Genomic DNA, 27,209 nt, shown 5'->3' with positions numbered 1-27,209 from the left:
TCAGGAGAGCCGACGGCCAGTCCGAGCACTGCTAGGCGATCCTCGTACATATTATAAGGCTGTCTGACTGCGCCCTTAGACAGTCACAGTTTTCTAAATATCTGACTACTTTTGGAGTTTTCCCTGGTAATATCCCTATATATGTCCACACTCATGCACTTAGCATACGCTGAGAGTGTTTTTTTTTATTGTCCTATTTGCCATTCTAAGTGGAAGAACACTCACATACTTTACAGTATCCAATTTTTTCTTTAGTACATTGGAGCCTATGGGTGTCTTATCTCACTGTATACCTCTACAGCGGGATACATCACAACCTCCCTTCAGAGATGCTTGTACTTTGGGAGAGTTGGGCTTAGGCTGTGTTCACATGTCCAGTAATCATCGGTTAGAATGGATCCATTGAAGTCTAAGGAAAATGTTTGTTTGTCTTCCATTTGAGATGGATACATTTTTTGCTTACTGAATCAGTTTTAAATGGATTTTTAATAGTTAATATGTCCAGTAGTCGTCTGTTTGAAACTGATCCAATAAGCAAAAAAACAGATGGCTATTTAGTATTTAACGGATCCATTTTCTATAGACTTCAATTCAATGTTAAACAAACAGATCCAGTCGCAATCAGTTTGTTTTTTTTGTCCTGCTTAAATAACCAATTGCTGCTGGATCCATTTTAAATGTGTGATTACTGGACATAGGAACCTAGCCTTTCCTGTAACCATTACCGTAGGAGCAGATGCATTCACACTACACTGAATGCTGCTGAATGCTGTGATTAATACTTGACGCTGTCATTCATAAGCGGTAACACATCAATTCCAATAATGTGACAATAGGACACCAATCTGCATAAGAAACCTTAATACATCTGTATCTAGATATTTGCTGTGATCGGATGTGTATTGGCACTGCTCTGTCGGAGGAATGGCGCGGTAATGCCTTTGTCTGGCCGTGTTGTGAGGAAGCTTTTGATGTATTCAGTTCTGCCATTTGGTTTTCAGATGTACCAAGTTGTCAGACAGCTGGGAGCTGTGTCTGAATGAGATGCTGTTTGCCAGCACTAGGAGCTTTATCAGTTCCCATGAGTCAACTATGCCAGAGAATACACAACACAAGCGATTGACTCTTTCCCTGCCAGAGACTCCTGACCAAAGCTCCCAGCACACAGACCGCTAAAAACGCCATCAATTAGTGCATTTCTGGTCGTCTCGTGCAGTAGCGTATTAAAGATAATATTTATGTCGGGGGAAGTTTATTTTCATGTGTCTCTGATAACTGCAACCCAACTTTAATTCATAGAGTAAATATCATTTCACCTAAATTAAGCATGCTCTTGCTTCTCTCATCACCAACAAAACTGTAAACTTGTTTTTAGTACACATACCAGTCTTAAGAAGCTGTACCAATGCTCTATAATTTACAATACATACATTTTCAAGTGATTCCTCTATCCACTTTCTGCCAGCACTGTAGGTGCTGGAACTTCCTCTCCCCTCAGTTCCAAGCATGGTCGCTACCGTTGTCCAGTAGCTTTTCTGCACAGAAGTGAAAGCCTGCCTGTCTGTTATGCCCTTAGGCAGTTTGTCAGGCAAAAAGGAGCAGATGGACAAGGGCCTGCACCCACTGCCCATATTCTGTCTGTGAGGTCTCTGCTGCTGAGACACATTAGACTTGAGCAGGCAGTAGACAGCAAGCTACACAATTACGAGACACCTAGTGGCCGGCACTCTGATTTTTTTTTTTTCTTTTTTGGCAAACGTAATTTTGGATAAAGTACTCTGCAGATTTTGTCAGTTGTCTTTGCATTTGGCCGCCAGCTCATAGAGCTGCATAGTGGTAGCTGCAATACGACCGAGATGACACTCAGGTGTTTCTGCTTTCCATCAAGTTACAATTTAAAGAAGTTTCGCCAGATTATACCGAAAGGGTTTGACTCAATTTCTATCTTCAGGAGTGCACTACTCGCCAGATCTCTGCTTCCCGGGAGGTGTTGCAGTCCTAAAGATTGACAGATTGGACCAGTGGCATTGTGGCACCGTTGGTGTGAACTGTCCACGCTCACATTCTGCTAGCAAGGAAGCTTTACCTCTGCAGCATCAGCGAAACACAAGAGGTAAATTGCAAAGTTGCTTCTTTTTACAAACACTTGGCAATTTTATCCATTTAGCATGATGAAACAGGTTTTTGCCACCTAATCTGAGAGCAGCATAATATAGAGACAGAGAACCTGATTCCAGCGCTTTGTCATGTATTGGGCTGCTTAGTGTAGTTTTGATAATCTCCTGCTGATAAAAAGTAATTTTATCACTAGGAGGACTAGTAAACCTGCTGCCATATTCATGAGCTCTGTGTAACCTGCCCCTTCATCGATGGGCAGCTTTCTGCCTATGCACTGTGTACACAGAAATCTGCCAATCAGTGGTGAAGGCGGGGTTATACAGAGCTCATGAATATGGAGGACTACATGGCAGCAGATTTACTAGTCCTCTAGTGATAATCTCCTGCTGATAAACTGGCGATTATATCAAATCTACTGAAAGCTGTCCAGTAGCAACACTTGAATAAGGGTCTCTGCCCATACATCATGCTGCTCTCAGATTAAGTGACAGATTCCCTTTAAGTGATATGTCATATTGACCCTTTTGTAGTCCGATTGGATGAGGATCCTGCCACTGGAACTGCAAACAGTTTTCCCTAAAGACTGTCACTCTGTCACAGGATACTGAGCGCTCCTACCTTCAGTGATCACCTATGCGTATTAATCCATTCTCAAAGAGGGACCAGTTCTTTCCCTAAAATGTCTATTTTATGGAATCCTTCTATTTCTTATGAAATAAAAATGTTGGAACAAGTTTTCTTCGGTCTCTACCCTGTGCCGTTCCTGTGATTATTCCTCATATAAAGTCTGAATAAAGTGAGAGCAGAGCACACTGACCACTCACCGGCTGGCCACTCACCGGCTGGCCACTCACCGGCTGGCCACTCACCGGCTGGCCACTCACCGGCTGGCCACTCGCCGGCTGGCCACTCACCCGCTGGCCACTCACCGGCTGGCCACTCGCCGGCTGGCCACTCACCGGCTGGCCACTCGCCGGCTGGCCACTCACCCGCTGGCCACTCGCCGGCTGGCCACTCACCGGCTGGCCACTCGCCGGCTGGCCACTCGCCCGCTGGCCACTCGCCCGCTGGCCACTCGCTGGCTGGCCACTCGCTGGCTGGCCACTCGCTGGCTGGCCACTCGCCGGCTGGCCACTCACCCGCTGGCCACTCGCTGGCTGGCCACTCACCCGCTGGCCACTCGCTGGCTGGCCACTCGCTGACCAAGGGAGGCAGCACGGAGATGTCAACAGAGGAATAACTGAGGAGCGCACAGTGCACAGTCATGAAGAAAGTGCTGCAGAATTGTGATATCATTGAGGAACACACAATATGACTAGATTACACCTGCCAGGAGCTTTTCATGTCATCTTTATTAAATCGCACCCCTGACTACGACATCAGGCAGAAGTGTTTTCTCAGCCTTACTGGTATCTTAATACTGCGCTAGTGATGGAAAACAGATTCCAGTCGTGCGCTGTTCTGTGCAGTAAATGAAATGGTTGGTGGTAATTGGCGCCCTAACGGTGACCGAACATCTGACACAAATGCTTGATTGGCCGATAACTGTTTCTTCTAACCTCCCCATACACATGAACGCTTGGCTGCCCCGGTTCTTGTGCTCCCTATGGGGGGAGTGCAGTGAGCTGCTGCCAGACATGGTCTCCCCTAACATCATTTTTTTGCGGGAGTGTTACAAATCATTTAGTCGCCGACCTTAATTTGGCAGGTTTGACTGACTCTAATCTAATGTGTATGGGGTCTTTACTGAAGATGAAAACATAATTTCTGTAGTAAATAGTACAAGATGTATTTAGGCAACTTAAAGGGGTCTTTTTATGGGATATTGATAGCTGCCCGATCGCCGTCGGTTCCCAGCCCTGTTACCCACATCTATTTCGGGGAACTGCACTTGCAGGAATGTAGAGATCGCCACCTAAAAATGAAAAAAAAAAGCTGCAAAATAATGTGTGAAGGAGCGCCTGCCTCTTATATGCATTTAGGAGGATGAGTCAAAAATATTCCGCACTCTGGCTGTAGAACACCTTTTAAGAAAGACATATACCGTACATCTTTTTTTTTTTACTCTGATCTTCCTGCTTTTCAATACGCTTTGTCCATCTGTTTACAAGCATTCATATTCCCTCAATAAAAAATATTTTAGTCTGATCTGTGAGCCCTGAAGGCACGGCTGTTTTCACCTCTTCATCAGATGTGAATCTTCGTCCTTGTAGGGCTTCGTTCAGGGGACATAATCCACTGTCACTCATCTTTCTAACAGAATCAGTTTACATGCTTGCTCAGTGCTGTCATCAGTCGTGGATGTGGACGGGGTCCGGCTCCTTCTTCATCGCTGACACTTTTGCGCCCTTCCTTGAACTTCTCTATCCAATCATACACACTTCTTCGCGACAGAAGACTATCTCCATACTGTGCACAAAGTCTTCAATAAATATGGGCACCAGAAAAAAAATCAATCCCTGCACACTGCTCTTCTTTCGTGCCAATCACAAGTGGTGTGGCCATTGTTCCTCTCGCCACAGCTACAAATCACCGGAAGTAACATGTCACACCTGGACAGCAGTGACCGGGGGTGATGGCGACCTCGTATGGAAAGCGTTGATGAGACCGTGTGACCAAACCAACAGGGGCGTGCAGATATTTGTTGACTCGCCCTATAGATTTCTGTGCGTGCGTATATCTAGATATGTATGTGTAACATATACACGTAATATTAATTACCCACCATTACGTTAAAAGAAATCCAATTCCGTTCAGACTTTCCAGACCTGCCACATTTTTGTAAAGACTCAACCACTTTCTAAAATGCTGCGCTTCGAGTTTGGGCCTAAAAATGTGGGACTTTTTTTGGGGGGGGGGGGTTTGTTTTTAACAATTGCAATGTCCTCAATTTCTAAAAAAAAAATGGCGTTCTTACTGACCAGACATTTGTATTATTTCTACTATGGTGTGTGGTGAAAGGAGTGGAGCGGTATTTATTAGCGAGCCAGGACTAATCGATATCCATAGAGCCTATCCTGCCTGCAGCATTGAAGGCTAGGGAGTTAACCCTTGCGGGGCCAGCGGTGAGTGAGTTAACGTCTCCACACAGGGGCAGTGTCATTGTGGTAATATGCTGTGCTCTGACAGAGGAGGCATTGTTGCTGAGAAGGAGCTGGCAGCCTAATAAGGAAGCACAGTGTGCTCTGCATGCAGATCCTCTGTGACCCAGCGCTCTGCAAGCTTCACATTCCAGTGTGATGGTGGATTATCTGCTGGGCTTTGTCAGGAGCTGCTTCTGCACTGGTGGCCAGCTCCTCTCCTACCTGCGGTGAAAGGTCCTGTATGCTGGTAAGTGTAAGATTTTGCTCGCCTCCTGTCTATCCTGGTGCACAGGATTGCTGCAGCTCTCCAGGATGGTAAGCGTGTGCTCACTGTATGGCTAGTGAGCTCCCTCCTTTCCACATAGAAAGACCTTATACATGTGCCTGTTAACTCTTGGTCGTCTAGAAGGTGTGCGAGTATACTTTTTAGAGTGGTTTATTTATTTATTTATTTTTATTACGACTGCTGCATCCAATATATCTACAATCTCCAATCCAATGGGGTCACGTATGCACAAATGTCTCCTGGAGAGCACCACTAAGAAAATGTGCTGACTCTTGATCTAAGGCTGAAAACGCCTCTCAGTGTATTGGGGACGTTTTGTTTGGGGCAACTATTTCTAAATTTCCAGCATAATTGTGCAGTACACACTTAGCCGAATTTATAGTTTTCCAAAAGTGAGCTACAACTGTGCACGACGAGCCCGCCTATTGCCTGGGAGCTAACGTTTTACCAGTGTGCTGGGTATGGAAATGACCTCATCTATGTGGCGATCCGTGATTTGGAGAGATTTTCTGCTCCTGCGATGCCCCAGTAGTGACATACATGGAGGTTGTTATCGGCAATGTATAGAAGCCACCTGGGGGATAGGGAAGATAGGAGAGGGGCTCGTACTATAGAGGGGGCTGCACCAGGTGAATGTCTGCTCCTATACATTATTACTTCCTGTCATCCCCATATATTTGGGTCCCGAGCACTGATCTGGTGGACCACTGTGCAGACGAGGAGGTACTTTGTGCAACCTGCCCTTATAGTTGTAAGAAAAATCTTCAGTGTATACATGGCTCCCTTATATCTGATCCCATATACAAACCAGAGAAAATCAAAGTCCTGCTCTATTAGATGTGATATTGTAGAAGTATTCTCCATCAAAAGCATTGCTTGCAGCAGCCAGCCTCTCTACAGTGCCATATGAAGTTTTTATGACTCCTTAGTACTGTGTGCATGAAGCTGAACACTGCTCTGTATGATGCACGCCTCCAGAGACCCCTGTAACATCTCCTGTCCATAGTGCAGCCTGGTAGATCTGATGGACATTAGCAAACAGCCCCCCTAGCCCCTTATAGTCATAGTGCCCAGGATCGGACAGTATTGTGCAAAAATCTACTGTATGCCGCATATATTACCGCCACAGAATGCTGCCGCTCATCAACACACTTTCCAGTGGGAACATTTTTTGGCAAAACTAGAATATTGGGTATTAACAAAACTGTTCTAGGAAAATGTCCTACCAGGGAATATATATTGGAATACTGCTGCAGATATGAATTGCGCCACCACCTGCGCGCCCCCGCTTTGAGAAGTTTTGCGGTTTTGTTACATTACTGATATCGTTGCGAGTGTACTATAGGCTGTACACGACTATTTCATTTCTAATCTTGGATTTATTCAAGGGAGACATCTGACAATCTGTTGAAATTACCGTCTGAGACTTTGTGACCACGATCTAAAGTCTGCACATAGAAAAGCAGCAGAGAAGAAAAAAATAAAGTATGTAGCCTAATTTTTTTTAAAAAAGAATTTGGTACGAACTTGAAACGCGTAACAAAGATACTATCAAATACCACTACAGCGTGGAAAAACTACTTGTCCAGGTGCAGCGCGGCCAACCAAAAATGTCCATCTCCTTCTCCTAGAAAAGCAGCGGCTGATGTCATTCGCACACGTGTCCAGACGTATGATAAAGTAATTATTACGGGGGCAGACATTTCTGGACAACTTGTTACTTATCCCACTGTAGACCTCTCCCCTCCGCTTCTCCCCATCCCTCTTCCTGGGAACAGTCTGGATTCAGCTCCACAGCAGATGGAGACAGAAGCCGCCATAGACATTGTCGTGAATCAGTCCGTTCTGACAGATGGACATTCTTTTTCCCCTAGGTCAGAACTAGTATCGGACTTGTTACAAACTTTTCTTGGCTGTCACTGATTGATTTCTACATCGCCCCTCTGCTGTTTAGCCAGCTCATCTGATCGGCCATGCGTTCTCCGTAGAGATGGGAGAAAAATTGTCTGTTCACAAAATGTGTTTTCTTCCCAGACGGGGAAAACCGTTTTAGGAAACACCGTGTTTTTTTTTTCCTGCAACATCACTTTATTTCTTTTTTTTTGTGCATTTCCTGAAGCTGTTTGTAAAATGCTTTTGTTGGGTTTTTGGGGCATCTTTGAGCGTTTTTGGGAGGGATATGCAGGCTTTTTTTATTATTTTTAAAGTCCATTAAGAAATAGGTAAAATGTGGGCATTTTTAGGTAAAAATGTTTCAATAGGTGCCCCGGCGTTTTCCGACCGTTTTTTTTTTGCCTTCCCATTGACTTCTGTTGTAAAGTATGGAGTGTCTGCCAAGCAAAAGGTGCCAGGTCGCCCATTTCTTGTAACCACTTGGTATTTTTTGGAAATCTGAAGTGTTAAAAGATGCACAAAAGTGCAAACATACAAGCAGCAAGTCGTTTTTACATAAAAATGAGCAGGGTGAGCCTTTTGAGTGTTTTTCTGAGCTCTATTTTAGGCTCTTTTCAGACCAGACCTGCTGAACATAAACATACCCTAAACTTTCACCGAAAACCCAAAGCATTGGGGAAATTAAAACTCTATCATACTTCTTTTCTCGATATCTGACTTTAGGGACAACGTCAGATACATTGCGTGGCCGTCAACGTCCTCCATCATCACCGTGTATGATCTCCTGAGCTGGGGGTCTTCCCATTATAAGTACAACACAAGATGCTACTTTTCATTGGCCATTTGTGCTTCCAGTGAAAGATTGTTGTTTTCTCTGTAGCACATGGTGGTCTCTTCACTTGAACTTTTGTTCATATGATACCTTTTGCTATGCAGTTTGCTTACTTCACACCAGATATAGGCAGCCCCCGGCCAAATGCTTCAAATGGCTCGCTGCTACCAAGTGCATTTCCAGCAGTAAAGTAAAATTACATGTGAATATCACCCAAATTTAGTATTACCAGGTACATATACATTCCCATATATTATTACGCATCCTGTGTTTTTTCCACCTTGCAATAAATTTAATTAATATTTCTGTACATTTATTAAATATATATGTAATCTGACCTAATTCTATAGAAAGACACCATCCATTACCATGTGTTATAGAGGGGGGAAGAAGACAAATATATGGGATATGTGTATGCATACATATGTGTATGTATGTTATATATAATTACATACAGTCATGGCTGAAAGTGTTGGCACCTTTGAAATTGTTTAAGAAAATTAAGTATTTCTCCCAGCAAATTATTGCAATTTCACATGTTTTGTTATATACATGTTTTATTTCCTTTGTGTGTATTGAAACAACACAAAAAAACTGAAAAAAAGGCATATTGGACATAAATTCACTCAAAACCCCAAAATTGGCCAGACAAAATTTTTGGCACCTTCAACTTAATATTTGGTTGCACACCCTTTGGAATAAATAACTGCAATCAATCGCTTCCTATAACCATCAACAAGCTTCTTACACCTCTCAACTGGAATTTTGGACCACTCTTGTTTTGCAAACTGCTCCAAGTCGCTCATATTTGAAGGCGCCTTCTCCCAACGGCAATTTTAAGATCTCTCCACAGGTGTTCAATGGGATTTAAATCTGGACTCATTACTGGCCAATTCAGAACTCTCCAGCACTCATCCATTTCTGGGGGCTGCTTGAAGTATGTTTCGGGTCATTTTCCTGCTGGAAAACCCATGACCTAGCACACAAACCCAGCTTTCTGACACTACATTGTGACCCAAAATCATTTGGTAATCTTCAGATTTTATGATGCCTTGAACACAGTCAAGGCACCCAGTACCAGAGGCGGCAAAATAACCTCAAAACATCTTTGAACCTCCATCATATTTGACTGTAAGTACTGTGTTCTTTTCTTTGTAGACCTCATTGCATTTTCGGTAAACAGTAGAATGATGTGCTTTACCAAAAAGCTCTATTTTGGTCTCATCTGTCCACAAGACGCTTTCCCAGAAGGGTTTTGGCTTACTAACATACATTTTTGTAAACTGCAGTCCAGCTTTTTTATGTCTCTTTGTCAGCAGTGGGGATCCTCCTGGGTCTCCTGCAATGACGTTTCATTTCATTCAAATGTCAATGGATAGTTCACAATGACACTTACACTGATGCACCCTGAGCCTGTAGGACAGCTTGAATTTCTTTGGAACTTGATTGGGTCTGCTTATCCACCATCAGGACTATCCTGCGATGCAACCTGTCATCAATTTTTCTCTGCCGTTCACGTCCATGGAGATTACCTACAGTGCCATAGGTTGTAAACTTGATTATGTTGCGCACCGTGGACAAAGGAACTTCAAATCTCTGGAGATGGACTTGTAACCTTGAGATTGTTGATATTTTTCAACAATTTTGGTTCTCGCGTACTCAGACTGTTCTCTTCTCCTTTTTCTGTTCTCCATGCTTAGTGTAGCACAGACACACAATGCACAGATTGAGTCAACTTCTCCCCGTTTTATCTGGTTTCAGGTGTGATTTTCATATTGCCCACACCTGTTACTTGACACGGGTGAGTTTGAACGAGCATCATCATGCTTGAAACAAAATTGTTTTTTGTCATGATTTGGCCATTGGGAGGCCTAATGGACACTTTAATAGGATCCTATGGATACACTTTCCAACGTACACGCTAAACGTAGTAAAAAAAAAACCAAGAAACGCAAAAGCGTAATGTGAACAGGTCACTTTAAGGTGACTACCTGGAATTATTGAGCCCTTCCCCCTTAGTTGACACAGTTGCTGGGATTGTATTATTTCAGATCTGGAGAATTTACAAATGTTATGCAGATTTTAGAAGGCAAATTCTTGCTGTGAAGAGATGAGATTCTTCACATTTTTCCTCTGGAGACATTCCTGGACTATTTGTAGATCCTGTTGCATTCGTATATGGGTATATGTGTGAGTGCCAGGTGCTGAGGACATACTTTGCGCTCAGTGATATGGCCGTGTCCTTCATCAGGCTGTGAATATTCATTATGATATTCCAGCCTCTGGTCTATTTTCAAAGTTTCCATCCTTCCGAGCTGCTGGATATAACCACTTCCTGGATCTTTATAAAGAATTATTATTTTCAGACTGCCCCAGTGCTGCTGTGACCTCGTATAATACTTATATTCATTAGAGACAACATGGGAACATTTGGTAAGAGGCGCTCAATGCTAATCACTGATGTTCTGCAGGGACCGGTCCGTGTCCTTTTCCTTGTATTTTGGCAGATGTCCCCTGTAGCTTCTTACAGTGTGATTTCCATGTGCATAACGTATGTTCAAACTCCTCGCCTTGAATTCTTCAAAGAGAATTTCTTAGAGGATCTTCCAAAGCTCTTGAAGGAATTGTTTGCCTGGGAATTATCTAATGTAGCTTGTGTCCTTTTGGAAGTTGCCAATGTCCTCCTGGTCTCTTACAATGTTTATGGTTATCTCCTCCCACCAGGCAGCAATATTATTGCCAAAAGAACAAAAAAAACTAGACCGGTTAGGACTGTCCAGATGGGTACACCTTGTGGTGGTGGGATGGCTTCTACGCTTTTTTGATCAAAATAGCGTTCACTAAGTATCCTATGTTATTTACATGTAATATAACAGTTTACTTGCTGTAGGGTATGCTCATTTTTTTTGTTGTTTTTTTTCCTTGGGTTTGGTCTGTGAAATGGCCACAGTGTGAACGTGCTGTTACACTTTGCACGTATACCAGTTTATAATCCAGCTCATATTATTGGTTTTGCAGCAATATTATAGGCCAGATTGCTAAGGATCCAAACCAGAATCCACATCAATCACAACATCGGCTCTGATCCCACTAGTGGCTGCACCTCCGACCTGTCACTGCTAACAACTATCTCTTCTCAATCCCACCAGACACATGCGTGCTCGGCTCAGCAAGTGTGCATGTGTTCTCAATGCCGCTGCTGCACTCCTTCTGTGAGATCAAAGGGTCAGGTGGATTTTAAAGGAATTTTCCATCACTGCTCCTGCACTATTGTTATGCATCTTGCAGGGTATTTTGATGCCGCACGACTTCTTTGGATTCCCATGTAAAATGGAGCCCAAGCTGCATTTTCCTACATTTTTTTAGCCATTTATCCCATGGGAATTTTATTTGTAGACATCCTGTAGTCTAGAAATAAGAGGTGTGAATGTGTGAAGCTCTATATACCATATATATCCTTAACCCCCGAGCCTCACAGCCAGTTTTTTGCTTTATAACAAACTTTTTTTTTTTGTTTTGTACATTTTTTTTGTGTTCCGGGAGTCATAACTTTTTTATGTTTCCGGCGACATAGTCCTTTGTCAGTGGCATCATTTTGGGGTACATGTTAATATTAATAAATATTAATAAACCTTTTATTAACTGTATTCACTTAAGCAAAACAGCAATTCTGCCAGTATTTTTCTTTTTTTGGTGTTTTAAATTTTTCCTTTTAAACTGTGCTGCACAAATAAATAGTTAAGTTTTATCATTTGCCAATGCCGGAATTGGAGCACGCCAAGCTTGCAGTCTATCTCCTTAGATGTGACCACTACAGTATCCAAGTAACTAGTCAATAGAGGGGGACACCATTGTCACCCCATTAAATTTTTCCCAAGATCATGGGGCACTGATGGGTTTTCATGGCCGGCTGAGGGATCTAATGAACGCCCCACATCTACCACGTTGGGGTCCCCCATACACAATAGATTGCTATTGACCAAACCATGGTTCAACCAATCGTTCTTCTCCCGACTCCTTCATGCACAGATGCACACGCATTGCCTAGCACTTCTGTGCTCCCTACAAGGGAGCTGCAGCCAGACTGCTTTTGCGGCAGATCATGACGCTGAGAACAAAAGGACCAACACTCCAAAGTCATACATGTCAGATCCTCATCTCCCTTAATAACATTTGTTGGGGGAAAATCGAGAGGCCCCCATACACATTAGACTGTTCGCTGATCCCACTTATATCGGTGTCGGCGAATCAACATTAGTCTAATATGTGCGGGAGCCTTTAGTGTCCTGCAAATTGTTCCCTAAAAAGTTTTAGTAAGCCGCATCAATAAAAAAGTTAGGCTTTTGGAATGCAGGGATGGGAAAAAAAAAACAATAGCCTGGTCCTTAGGGGCTAAAACGTAATTGATTGCTATTTTTATGGTGCCACACACACGGCCTGAGAGGTGCTACAAATGCATTATTTGTATTGGTATGCAGGGGCTGCGCTCGCTCGGCACTATCGGTTAATAAAATATGAGTATTTTAGCACCTCTCTTGCCGGCGTCCTATCTTATCAGTTCAGAGCTGGCTGATCACCGTAGTTATATGTATGAACGCTTCTCTCATCTTCCCGCTGACGACTTCTACTCATCAGGAAACTGCTTTATCTAGGATAATGGCAGCCACTGACAGTAAATGAGCAGTAGAAATACCTAGCTGGCTTTTTATTGTCTTCTCTACATTCCGTCTGGAAAATACTTTGCTCTGACCTTTCATGAACTTGTGCAGAAGCTTGCAATCTAGTCTCGTACGGTGATGTGATCGGTGATGGGCGTGAGTGTTCTGCCAGCGTTTATTGTAATGGAGAGCAGAAGCCTAGCGCATGAAATCACACTAACACCATTTAGGACTTTTTACCATGGGAATAAGTTACCTAAAGAGAGTTTCGTATCATCTCCAGTAACCACACGGCAGAATGACAACGTCACAGCGCTGAGCGTACCCGGAGTATAGACTATAACGTTATAGCGGCTGTCAAAGACTGAAAGGCAGATAAGATAATACATGAGAATTTAAAAGAGGAGATGACGGCTCATCTGACATGTCTGTTTTATTAAGTAAATTAATTGGTAGTGAAATGCAAAGGCTGGAACTCCGTGTCTGTATTGTCCTGTTCCTATGTTATTCCTCCTGGAAATGCAGAAATAGACAGAACTGGGTGTCACCATTCCACTTGTCCATAGAGTAGGTTTCTATACGGTCTGTCACGATCAGCGCTGAATGTCTTTTATACACTTCCCAGAGGGATAACTGAGGAAAGACACGTTGTTATTATTATTGTTATTATGCTTACTTATAAAGCGCCATCATATTGTGCAGCGACTTGCAGATATCATCATCACTGTCCCCATTGGGGCTCACAATCTAAATGCCCTATCAGTATGTCTTTGGAGTTTGGGAGGAAAACTGAGAAACCGGAGGAAACCCACGCAAACATGGGGAGAACATACAAACTCCTTGTAGATGTTGTCCTTGGTGGGATTTTAACCCAGGACCCCAGCGCTGCAAGGCTGCAGTGCTAACTACTGAGCCACCGTACAGTGCTAATCACTGAGCCACCGTGCTGCACAATCTAGATTCTCCTGAATTGTTATTTAATGAGGAGTATAAGTATTTACTACAACTTACTCATCAGGAGAATTGCGCAGTTTTCCTTTGGCCCCTTATACATGCTTTATCTCACCTTTTTTTATACTTGTATTTTTATTTTACCTATAGACAAGGCAATGGAAAAGCCTGCCACACCCAGAGCGTGATCCAGTTTGAAAAAAACACACAAATTTAAATAACAAAAATGCTGTTATATCTAACATCCACCCCTCCCTGACACCCCAAAAAGCCATTGAAAATGCAAGAAAAATTGCATTTTTTTTTTTTTGCATTTTCACTCCTTTGCTGCCATCTATGCCAAAATGGGTGTAGCTGAAGAGGGACAGGGCATGACCTCACAACTCCAGTCCCTGACTGTAGTAAGGTTTGTGGTGAGGCGTACGGAGGCACATGCCACTTTTCAGATGTGCCTGATTCATTAATGGACATGCACTTCTTCATGAATCAGGAGCGATAGACTCCAGCACGCTCCCTCATCAAGACTGATATGACATTGCCGATCTGGATGAATCGGGACCTGTGTGTGTGAATCCAGCCATTATATAAGAGCAGCTTCCACCTTAAAGGGGTTATTCGACCTTTTATCATTTTGGGTCTTTTTTTTTAAATTACATTTGCCTCCCTGATCCCCTGTTGTGTTCTGATGCTTCCCAGGGTACCTGTCGGTCTCTATGCTTCCTGCATCCTCCACACAGACATTTGACCTCTGCAGCCAATCACTGATCACAATGAAGACCAACATGTCACCGTTCCTGCTGATAATTGGCTACACCATTCACACTTCTGTCCGGAAAGAGCAGGAAGAATAGAGACCAGCGGGTGACCCCGGATTTGTTGGAATAGCAATGGCATGGAGATCAGTAATGTGAATATTACTCGTTTTAAAAAGGACTAGTCACTTGCCATAGATGACGTGGTCCTCAACTGTTCTCTGGGTGATTTCCCATTGGGGACCACGCCCACTTGGCTAAAAATACTTGATTTATAGACAGTGAAGAGGGGACAATATCTCAGGAATGGAGAGGAGCAGGAACAAAATAAAAGCAAGGCCCGATTCAGGAGAACAGCGGCATATATGTATATATATGTGTATGTACCGTATATATAATAGATAGATATATGTATGTGTATATATATATATATATATATATATTATAATATAGAGCAAAGCAAGGGACAGGTGCTCTTTAATATTTTACAGCACTTTGAATATATTTTTTTTAATTTGTGAGTGATTGTGCATCAAGTCCTAAACAACCTGCTGAGCGTGTAAGGAGTGTTGCAATCTACACCTAAGAGCTATCACTATGTGAAATAAATCCGGTATAATATATCAGGGCCAATTGTGAACGGTTTGAATTGTACACTAGGCGTCTCCACTTCATAGTCATAATGTCTTAATTCGTTGATACCTGTGCGGACAAGCCCAGCTCTGGTTATTCTCTCCATCACGCTACATGGCTTTGTATGAACAATTCTAAAATCAATCCAGTTTGTCCAGACACAAACCATTTATTTTCATTCAATCGGATGTTGGTTTTTCTGTCCGTTTAAGAACGTCTGGCTTATGTCGCATAAATGAGATATTGCAGCCACTTCCGCAGTCTAATTGACAGCTTATCTGTATCTTGACTGTATTAATAGAGCAAAACTGAATTGACATAATCCTGAATTACAGCGGAATCCAGTGATTTGAAGCGTGACCGATCGGCTGACGCAGGTAGAAGGGGTCCTACAAGAAACCTGTGTCGTGGCCGTGCCACAACTGTCTTATTGCCAGCTGTACTATGGAAGAAGGGCAAAGTGATGATCATAGCTAAGACCAGCAGAAAGCACTGGTCAAGATTTAGGAGGTAAGTAATGGTACATTTTTTTATCTTATAGCAGAAAATACTCTCAAAACCCCTTTAAATCTCATTATATATTGTAGGGAAGCAGGAGGGAACTCCTGGATGGCAGGTATGTGTCACCGAGGTGGCTGGCCTCGGTGATATAAGTCCTTGAAGAAAGTATACCAGTAACAACAGGTTACTGAGAAGATTTTTTTAGTGGACTGGATTTTGGGTCCCGGATTTAGGAGCGACCAAAAGAGCCTGGGAGGGAAAGGTCGCTCCCATACACCCAAGCCTGGGGTTTACTCTTCTAATAACAAGAAGCATTTGAATGGGATTTCAGCCCTCTGTGTGCTTCCTTCTATCTGTACATATCATATGTATGAAGTCAAGATCAAAGGTTCTACAAGGGATGATAGAGGAACGTTGGCCATCGGAGGAGAATGGTGTAACCTGGCTCAGTGACTGGACGGATGTAGCACGCACGCTGGATTATTTGTACAGTATCGCAGAGGAAAGCTCTTGGATGGTTGTTTCTGGAGGAGGTAATTATTTATCCGTCACTTTTTAATAGATCTCATGAATCTTGATTACAATGCTGCTTATGCCGGAGCGCGGAGATGATCCATCTGCAACAATGGACCAATAGACACAATGCTCATTAGCAGCTATGACTGCGACGTGCAAAGTTGGATTATATAGGCATGTACCCCTTCTTGTGATTTATTTTTTTTAAGCAAAGAAGTGACCATTTATGCGTCAGTCTCTGCGTTTTCTAAGGTTGTTGGCTTGACTGTCACCAAAACTGCCATATACTTCAGAAACGTCAGATGCACACGCTGTTACCTCTGGTGTGCGTGACTGTAACAGTGATCAGGTTGGGGTTTGGTTCCATAATTGACATAATGGCACCCAAATTATTTTTTCACAGGGGCCTCTGCCAATCTGGATTTGACATTTTGCTCTGCTATTAGAGCTCTTTTTAGATAAAAAAAAGTTTTGAATCTTTCCCTGAGAAGCATGTTAAATAGTTGAATAACAAAATAGTCCTTTCACTGGATAAGCAAAATAGTTCCAAACGGTCTCACCCATTCAGTTTTGAATCCACCTCTCAGACTTTGGCATGGGCTGTCCACCATTAATGGTCTTTTCCCTCTCCAGACACTGCTGAGCAAGCAGACAAGCAAACCCCGGGTTTGAATGTATGGGAGAGACCTTCCCCTCCCAGGCTCTTTTGGTCGCTCCTAAATCCTGGACCCAAAATCCAGTCCACTAAAAAAAAATCTTGTGGTGTACTTTCTTCAAGGAGTTACATCACCGAGGCCAGCCACCTCGATGACACATACCTGCCATCCAAGAATTTAGCTCCTGCTTCCCTATAATATATAATGATATTTAAAGGGGTTTTGAGATTATTTTCTGCCATCAGATGAAAAATGTACCATTACTTACCTTCTAAATCTTGACCAGTGCTTTCTGCTGGTTACTATGCTGCAGCAATTACATGACCACTTCAACCATACACTGGTCTCAGTGGTCTCATGCTTTATGTAAGTGATTGGCGGTAGTGGTCATATAGGACAGCACCTGAATGGCAGCACGAAGTATTGTTTTTAGTATTTTATGGGTTTTTTTTGGTTTTTTTAGCATACAGGAAAAAGATAATGGTTGGTGCCCAGCAACTGTCAGTACACTTACCCTGTGCTTGCTTTTCCTTGCAGAATGTACATTAAATGACTGCACTTTATTTTAGCTGCGCTCTAGAAGTGAGATACTGCCCTGCGGTCCCACGTGTGCTGTATTGTAGATGGCAAGCCGAGGTTCGTGTTTTTCTTCTGGCGATGAAATATAGTCACTGGTGGCGATTTAATGAGGACAATGAAATGTTATGTGGCATTTAGCGAGAAGGCAGGGACATTGGGATAGTGCTGGGTAATTGATCACTGCCAGTCTCGGGCTTATTCGGCGCCTGTCCATATTTTTATTTCTATAACCGGAGAGCCCCATTGTGGTTTGTTAGCATTGATTCATCTTTGAGAGTGAGCGCAGCTCAAGTCTTCTCCATTTTCTGAAGATGGCACAGACATAAGTGAAGGGGGATTGTGATCTGTGCGGGTTTTGCTGGCATTCTTATGAGGATGACCAGGTCTCAGGGAGCTAAGGGGTAAAGTGAAAGACCATTAAAATGAATAATGGCCTAAGTGCATGTGAAGCACTTACGAATTCCAGCGAAGTAATAGGGCAGTTCGATTGTGGAGCAGCCTCATGTGCAGTCACGGACAATATGCCTGAAATACATCTTGACAGCCCATATAAACCTGCTCCTTATCGCCAATTAACAGTGCCAGTGGCTAAGTGCTGTAAAAGGAGTTGTTGCACTTTAGCCGTGTGTAATGAATAATTAATCCCCTTTCATTTGTAAGGCTGGCGTTACCCATACGATCCAACCGAGAGTGCCGAATTATAGCGCTAATTGTTATGTGTAAATCTGATCATCATCTGAGCCGCATAAAAATGTCTCCAGGCCAAGGGGGCGTCCTGTAGAGAGGAGCAGCAGCAATTTACCTTGCTAAAATGGTTAAAAAAAAATGTTTCAGTAACGTACGCTGGTGTGAAAATGGCGTACAAATAAAACCAAAATTAATCATTTATAAATTGATATTAACCCCCAGTACTATACATTTATTGAAAGTAGATAACCAGTCACGTTGCCAAAATGACACTCGACACTTTGCACACAGGCACCTTCATGCAATATTTGTGTCAGAGTGAAATTGTTTGTAAAAAAAAAAAAAGCATACAATTTGATATTTGTGCTAATAGCGTGACCCAAATAGAACATGAAGTACACCACAACTCCTTTAAATGAAGGTTGAAAGTTTATCATGTTCAAAGTCCATACATACTAGGCCTATGTCTACATTTTATATATCTATATAGGATCATTAGAACTGGAGACACCAAAAATCTGAAAAATTTAATTCTAGCATGTCACTTTACGTAGTAATATATTGGGAATGTATTTACCTAGTCCCATTGGAATGCCTTTACCTAGCCCCATTGGAATGCCTTTACCTAGCCCCATAAGAATGCCTTTACCTAGCCCCATAAGAATGTCTTTACCTAGCCCCATAAGAATGTCTTTACTTAATCCCATTTTTTGAGAGTTTTTTTTTTTAAATTCATGACAAATTGTACTTTACATTGATATTATAGTTTCATAGTTTTTAAGGTTGAAGGTAGATTTAAAGGGACTCTGTCAGCACAGAATGACTGTTCAAACCAAGTACAGGTGGTCAGTGTGTCATGGCGCGGCCAATCATTTATATACACCTTCCCACCTCCTTGTTTTCCCTCAATCTCAACTCCCCCCCCCCCCCTTCTTTGATTGACAGCTCTGGCTTCATACAGCCAGAAAAGGGCGGAGATAGATGGAAAACAAGCAGGTGGGAAAGTGTAGTTAAATCACTGGCCCCACCATGATGCACCGAGCGCCTGTGCTTGGTTTGAACAGTCATTCTGTGCTTACATAGTCCCTTTGTCAATTGCGTTCAACCTATAGCAAAAACAGAGGAAGGCAAAAACCTCAAGAGGGTAATTGCCCCATATTAGGGAAAAAGACCTTCTGGACTCCACATATGGCAATCAGACTAGTTCCCTGGATCAATGTCTCATCACAAAAGCTAGTACTCATAGTCAGAACCTGTAATATTTATGTCTATTTTCTATTATGTCTTTTTCTGAAGATATAATAGAAGAGACGCACCTTGCATGGCACTCTTGTGGTTGGGTGAACAAGAAGGCTTCCAAATTATATAAATAAGGAAGTAATCAGGTACTTATCACTCCAAAATATGTGTATGCGCTAGTCCACAGCGCTACTGCTTAACACATACGTTCCATGCAGCAATCAGAGTTTGGTGAAGGCCCGGATTACAGGGTCGAAACGTCACTTTCTGTTTGGATTTCCTTACATTAAAGAAATTTTTATCACATATTTTGGAGTGCCAATTACTTGATTAGAAATGGGTGCCAAGTACCTGATTACTTCCTTTTTCTGAAGAAAGACATAGAGACCCTCCTTGTACCTTTGTAGTGAATCATCCATTACAACATCATGCGGCAGAGAGTTCCATAGTCTCACTGCTTTTACAGTAAAGAATCGTCTCTGATTATGATTAAACCTTTTAGGTAAAATTTAAGTAAAAAATTTTAAACAAAAAACAAATTGGTCAAATTTGCACTTTTAAACTTTTAATATCTGACCTTAAAACAGATAGTCAAAGCATAAAAAAAATAGTTAAAGGGAACCAGGTATGTGAAATAATGGCTGCCCTAATCGCTCCCCGGCACTTTGATTGACAGCCTGCACCCCAGTGTGTGTGCGCCGAGCAGGATGGTAATCCAAGTGACCAGGAGTGATGTCCGCTGCACTCACTGTAGGTATAGTGAGGGGTGAATGTCTCCTCTCCCTGCACCGCCCTGATGACTGGAAGCAAATGACTACAGGGAGGATATCCATTTATATCGCCGTCTTTGGTCTTTGCCGTTATTTTTGTTTTCCAATTTCATTAGCGGAATAGAAAAATTGGAAACAATAGCGCAAGTAAAAAGGAAGCCGCATGGGAATTATTTTTTTTTAAATCTGCCATGTAAATTTGCATCTTGTTAATGCATAATGAGTTGTAAATAATAATAAACAATAATTTACTGTTGGATTAATATAATTTTATTAGAATTTTTATATACACTGGTAGGAAAATATCTTCTAATTGATATTACATGTTGGTGTTAGTTGTCTTGTGTTTTTTTCTGGACGTAACTTCTGTAATGTTATCGGAGAGGTTGATGAGTTCTAACTTCTGAAGATGATGATGATGGAGGATGTAACGTGCTGACATTGTGAGAATATGGTATTTGTCTCGGTTCCCAGGACCTTCTTTGTAGCAGTGTGGTCTATTAGGTCATTACATGGGAATGCACAGAACTGAAGCTGCTTTGATGAAATGTGTCCTGGCGTATATATTTCCATGTAGAAAATAATAATTATTAAATCTTTTATGAAACATATTTATGATCTGCTGCTGAAACTCAGGCTTTTCCATGGTTCTAATACACTTCCTGCGTAAGACATCACATCCTTCCTCTTACCAGTATGTCTCGGTTTGTGGTGGTGCTGCTAGTGTTAAAAAACCCTACTGAGGGCGTGCCATATGTTATATAGGCTAGATACATGTTTGCAGTCAGAAATGCTGTACATGTAGCAGCATCTGTCTAATACTGACCAATTGTCACACATCCGTCATCCCCCGCTGTTCAGCCGCTGATTTTGACAGCCCCTACTTGTTCAAAGGATCGTAGTAGATCAGAAATGTCCCTTTGCTGGGACCCAATTATCAGCGGTTTTTGATGTGTTGTAGAAGCACTCCCATCATTTTTTTTTCTTTTATTCCCTAAACCTGTATACATGTTAGTGTAATGTAGTGTGTTAAAATACGCACTGATTGTGGTTCCTGTACCGCTGTGGTCGCTGCTAATACAATGTAAGTCTATGGAGCCTCGTTCTATCTCATTTTGATGCTCCATAGACTTACATTGTAGGGTCGGCGTCACACGAGCGATGATTCTCTCTTCCGTGAGAATTTGACCTATCATGGTACTGACACTCTGATCTGCGTTTGTAGCACCCTGAGGATTCGGCTGCTACAGGGGTATTGCACCTCAACCCAGAGGTGTGATATTCCACTCCCGGGTAAGGAAGGAGTGTGGAACTGAGCTCAGATAGACTGCATGCACTACATACATCCCATTCCAGAGGAGCAGGCCGACGGCACTCCCACTTAGAAATGTGCAGGTGCGACCGAGCCTGTTCCTGGCTGGAGTGGGAGGGGGGAGGAACATCCCATGTAGTGTAGGGGCAGATAGGGGGAGCAGTCTGGGTAGTGATAGGAGCTCATTGGGTGCTGGTCACCTGAGCTCACACATAGAGGGTGTATATAAGGTGGGCACCATCAAAGATCAGGGTCAGACGCAGAGAGTAAGTCAGATGCAGAGGACAAGCCTGCAGAAAGAAACAACAGCCCTGGAGAGAGAGTGGAGTAAAGAAGGAGACCCAGAGGGGGACAAAGAAGGGACCCAAGAACCCAAATAAGAACACCGGGTGAGGAGTCAGCAGAAGGGTACCGGAACCCAAGCTGGTGGGGGTAAAGACATTCCCCAGCCAGAGACCGGAGACCGTGGGCAGAGTCTGTCACGGTCACCCACTACATTCACCCTGAAGGCACACCACATGGAGGGTCAGGGAACCTGAGGCCAAAGGTTGCCCAACAGAAGGCCCGAGGGAGCTGGATTTAGGTGAATCACTGGTGGGGACGGCTGAAGGAAGGACAGAGGGAGAGCTCAGGGCCACGCTCCGGACTTGTTTGGGGGTTGGCCGGATCCAGGACCTGGTGGACGCAGCACGGCTCGGGAGGTCACTTGGAGCTAGAGTGACCAGGAACATCTGCAGTAAGTAAAGACCCTTAACTGCACTACCCGAGTCTGTCATCATTACCGGCTGCACCGCACCACCACAACCCCCATCCTCTGCGCCTGTCCCCTCTGAGGCTATACCCCTCCCGTTGGGGGTTATCCCACCAAGCTGCGCATTCACCATCAGCCTCAGCGGACCCTGCAGCAGCGGCGGCCACAGTGACCGCATCACAACGGGTGGCGTAGTCGACACAACGAACTTTAATAACATCAGTAAAGACTGCCACATAACACTGAGCTTGACGCCCTGGGCACGGGACCGGGTCACAGCCGCTCGGAGACTACAACCCCCCATCTGATCCGGTGCCGGGTATTCCCCTCAGAAAGGAATATGTCCCAGGGGGCGCGTCAACTTTGGCGTAGTCGGCAGGATTACGTGCCCGCAACACCCGGGTACTGCGTGCCTGAAGAAAAGTGCAAGTTTACCTCAGAAAGAAGACTCCTGCCGGTTCCGGAGGGTCCACGCCATCGGACTCCATCACCAGTCGTTTCCCGCCGATTGTCCGCCATTTCCAGCTTGTTCCCGCCATCTGCAGAGTTTCCCGCCACTGGGAAGCGATTCCCGCCAAAACCGCAGATTTCCCGCCTTGGAAGAGCAGCGGACGCCATTATGGGCGTGCCAAAGGAGGGCGAGAGGCCACATCCCATCGTGGGCCGGGACAGAAAATGGCGCCAAAAGTGGAAACCGCCCCCACCAACAGAGACTGTGATGCTGGAGGTGTCTGTCAGCGTGAAAGAACTACCCCTGGAGCTGACAGTCACCGAGTTGCCCCGGGACCGCCCTCGAAGTGGGAGGAGACGAAAAAAAGGAGCAAAGATGGGTGTCGCTTGGAGGAGTCTAGAACGAGCGCACCCGGAGGCGAGGTGTCCAGAGCAAGAGCACCCGGAGTCGAGGAGAGAAAGAGTAGACCCGGGAATGGAGCGGCAGCAGAGCAGCACCGGCCCGCTGGCCAGGAGCCTGCAGAAGGAAGAAGGAGGAGAGCAGAGCAGCACCGGCCCGCTGGCCAGGAGCCTGCCGGAAGAAGAGCAGAGCAGCACCGACCCGATGGTCAGGAGCCTGCTAGAGTCAACAACCCCGCTAGGCTTAGCGGAGATCCTGGCGCAGCTTCCCCGAGATCGGGAGTGCGCGCGGAGTGCCCTGGAGGGCCTCGCGGGAAGGATGGCCCGAGTGCAGAGGGAGATCCTGGCGGAGTGGGGCCGGGAGATGGCCCAGCAAGCTGGAATCCGCCCACGGAACCCGCTCCCTTGGAAGAAGACACCGACTACCTCTGCGGATGACGCGGGAGGACCCAAGGCCGGAGACGGCGCAGAAGAGGGAGCGAGACGTATGGCAGCAGGTAAGGGGGATGCCTATACCCCATACCGGAAGACCACCCACCTGCCCCAGCTCCCCGTCGCAGAGCCCGAAAGTCCCCCTGCCGTACCAGAGACCGCCATGACACCGCCACCGACTAGGCCCCGACCGGAAGCCGCCGTCGCGACCCCAGTGACGTCACGCGTCGTGACCCGGAGCGTGGCGCAGGAAGAAGAGCCTCCGGCCTGGTCACAGGGCCTAGCGTTTCCGGGCGCCGCATCCAAAGCAGAGCCATCTACCTCCGCGGAGCCTCCGGCCTGGTCGCAAGGCCAGGTAACCCAGGGCGCCGCCGTCCTAACGGTGCCCTTCACCTTCCAGGTGCCCCAGGCCTGGCCGCAAGGCCTGGGCAACCCGGGCGCCATCACCACCGCGCCCGCGCCCGTAATACCAAGGGTGCCACACCTGGGGGAGGACCTCTTCGGCCAGCTCACATGGCCGGACGGGCGGCCCTTCATCTGGCCCGAAGGGTACCCTGAGCTAGAGCGGCAGCAAAGACTAGGGCCCTTGTGTGAGCCCCTGATCCCGACTCCAAAGCCCGTGACTCGGGTCTCGCCTCCACTCGAGGAAGCCCAGTTCGTGTGGGACCCCACGGGAGAAGATTTGATGGGGTTCACCGGAGAGACTCGGGCAGCTGCAGCAGAGCGTACCGAGTGTTGCCGTCAACAGCTGGCAGAGTTCAAGAGAGAGCGGGAGGAGAGGCGGGCCAGAGAGCAATGGGCCCGGACCCGCAGCGCGGAGCAAAAGAGCCGGACCAGAAGGGACCCCCGTGCAGCAGATCGTCCCCGTACCATCGGGACGGTAATAAAGTTTAATGCGCAGCATGGGTGGGGCTTCATAAAGGACCAGAACACCATGGGTGACGTCTTCGTTACCCGACGGGATGTCGAGTCTCACCTGCCAGAGGGTCACAAAGGCCGTGACCTCTACGTCGGTGACGAGGTAACGTTCACCCGGCACAAGTGTGCCAAGGGACCTTACGCCCTCCACGTGCATCGCCTGACAGAGGAGGAGTTGCGGTGTAGGGAGGAAGAGCCAGAAGACCCGGACGGGTTCAAGGCTAGGAGGTACTACGATTAAGAACAGTAGTAAAGAAAAACTGTATATAGTTACCCGTCGGGGTACCCAAGTAACCGTGGCTGCTTTAAAGTTTAGTCCCCGTTGGGACCAGTGAACTGTTTACCTGTGTGACCCCTTCCATACCAGGCTGAGGACTGTGAGCAGCCATCCCTTTCCCTTTACCTGGCCGGGGACTGAGAACGGCCAAAAATTTCCCTGTACATAGTTGCGCTTCCTAAAGCGCCCCCTACCGGTTTTATATGAGAAACTGTTTTTCAAAAGACTGTCGCACTTTACCTGGTCACGAGTTGCACGGTGACCAGAGGAGGAAGAAAGAAAAAGACGACGAGAAAGTTTTATATATATATGTTTTATATGTTTTATATGTTTATAAAAATTTGTATGTTTGGTGTTTTTGTCTTTGCAGCCCGAGGACGTGCTGTGATTTACCAGGGGGGAATGTAGCACCCTGAGGATTCGGCTGCTACAGGGGTATTGCACCTCAACCCAGAGGTGTGATATTCCACTCCCGGGTAAGGAAGGAGTGTGGAACTGAGCTCAGATAGACTGCATGCACTACATACATCCCATTCCAGAGGAGCAGGCCGACGGCACTCCCACTTAGAAATGTGCAGGTGCGACCGAGCCTGTTCCTGGCTGGAGTGGGAGGGGGGAGGAACATCCCATGTAGTGTAGGGGCAGATAGGGGGAGCAGTCTGGGTAGTGATAGGAGCTCATTGGGTGCTGGTCACCTGAGCTCACACATAGAGGGTGTATATAAGGTGGGCACCATCAAAGATCAGGGTCAGACGCAGAGAGTAAGTCAGATGCAGAGGACAAGCCTGCAGAAAGAAACAACAGCCCTGGAGAGAGAGTGGAGTAAAGAAGGAGACCCAGAGGGGGACAAAGAAGGGACCCAAGAACCCAAATAAGAACACCGGGTGAGGAGTCAGCAGAAGGGTACCGGAACCCAAGCTGGTGGGGGTAAAGACATTCCCCAGCCAGAGACCGGAGACCGTGGGCAGAGTCTGTCACGGTCACCCACTACATTCACCCTGAAGGCACACCACATGGAGGGTCAGGGAACCTGAGGCCAAAGGTTGCCCAACAGAAGGCCCGAGGGAGCTGGATTTAGGTGAATCACTGGTGGGGACGGCTGAAGGAAGGACAGAGGGAGAGCTCAGGGCCACGCTCCGGACTTGTTTGGGGGTTGGCCGGATCCAGGACCTGGTGGACGCAGCACGGCTCGGGAGGTCACTTGGAGCTAGAGTGACCAGGAACATCTGCAGTAAGTAAAGACCCTTAACTGCACTACCCGAGTCTGTCATCATTACCGGCTGCACCGCACCACCACAACCCCCATCCTCTGCGCCTGTCCCCTCTGAGGCTATACCCCTCCCGTTGGGGGTTATCCCACCAAGCTGCGCATTCACCATCAGCCTCAGCGGACCCTGCAGCAGCGGCGGCCACAGTGACCGCATCACAACGGGTGGCGTAGTCGACACAACGAACTTTAATAACATCAGTAAAGACTGCCACATAACACTGAGCTTGACGCCCTGGGCACGGGACCGGGTCACAGCCGCTCGGAGACTACAACCCCCCATCTGATCCGGTGCCGGGTATTCCCCTCAGAAAGGAATATGTCCCAGGGGGCGCGTCACGTTTAGTCTCAGAGTCTGTGTACTGTGACCCAATTTTCTCTGATTAGAGAATCCGATGACAGGTGCAGAGAAGATGTAGAACAAAATTTCTCCATCTTCTCCATTTTCTGAGTCCGCGGATGTCAGACTGCACTCGGATGACATCCAAGTGCAGCTCGACGTTTTATTAAACCCTATGGGTGCTTGTCATCCAATTTGCGGAGCCACACACGGCATGCTGCGATTGTTTTCCACAGACTGATTTGGTGTGTGGAAAAAAAATACATATCTTCACTGCCCCATAGTTTATCATTGCTATCTTGAGAGCACTCGTCCGAGTTATACGCCTGTGTGAGTGAGCCCTTCAAGCCACTTCCGGATCACACATAGAACACAGTGAGAGTCGGAAGGCCGTATTGTCAGAGTAGGACGGGAGCGGAGCTGGAAACTGGAGAAGACTATGACCAGCGAGGATATTAACGCGCTTGCCCTAAACCTGTAAATGTACATGTAGTGTATAAAACAACCTCACCGGAGTGCTTCTTTATGCATTCCTGCAGCTCTACCACAAAGAAATGACCATTATATCAGTATGTATTCAGCTCCGCTCATTGCCTGTGTAATGCAGGACAGCACCGGTCCACTTTTATCTCTTACTGTTAACTGAGGCCCCTTCTATCAACCCAGAACCGCCCCAATAGGATATATAAAAATGTTTTTTCTAAAACAACTCCTTTAGGCCAGGTTCACATGAGTGTATGTAAATTCATCCTTTTTTTTTCATCCAGAAAAATATGAAAGATTTTTCATCCCTCTTGTGTTCTGTTAGTCTTCTGCAGATCCGATTGTCATTTGTTTTATGCATCAATCATTTAAAATATAATGGCAAACCCAATACAGTTTTCCATGTTAATTGCAAGGGATCTGTAA

At 45.4% G+C, this 27,209-nt stretch overlaps 2 protein-coding genes across 7 annotated transcripts in view; both read left to right on the top strand.

Moving 5' to 3' along the window:
* Positions 1-27,209, top strand: part of LOC141265862 (uncharacterized) — a 1,005,842-nt gene that overhangs the window by 541,713 nt on the left and 436,920 nt on the right. The window lies entirely within an intron of this gene.
* PAG1 (phosphoprotein membrane anchor with glycosphingolipid microdomains 1) overlaps positions 1-27,209 on the top strand; it is a 203,434-nt gene that overhangs the window by 138,864 nt on the left and 37,361 nt on the right. For 2 of the 6 annotated variants that reach the window (XM_073679496.1, XM_073679491.1), the window contains one exon: positions 1,952-2,113. The exons of 3 other annotated variants lie outside the window; for them this stretch is intronic. The gene's annotated coding sequence lies outside the window, so the exon portion shown is untranslated. Of the gene's footprint in view, positions 1-1,951; positions 2,114-5,241; positions 5,449-27,209 lie in introns of those variants that run through there. One more of the 6 variants, XM_073679494.1, reaches the window with a different exon arrangement.

Source organism: Phyllobates terribilis, unplaced genomic scaffold, assembly GCF_046119375.1.
Source record: "Phyllobates terribilis strain yellow unplaced genomic scaffold, ASM4611937v1 Scaffold_4__5_contigs__length_816908805, whole genome shotgun sequence".
Lineage (NCBI taxonomy): Eukaryota > Metazoa > Chordata > Amphibia > Anura > Dendrobatidae > Phyllobates > Phyllobates terribilis.
Note: the sequence above shows the minus strand (reverse complement) of the source record. Positions and strands in the feature narration are given on the sequence as shown.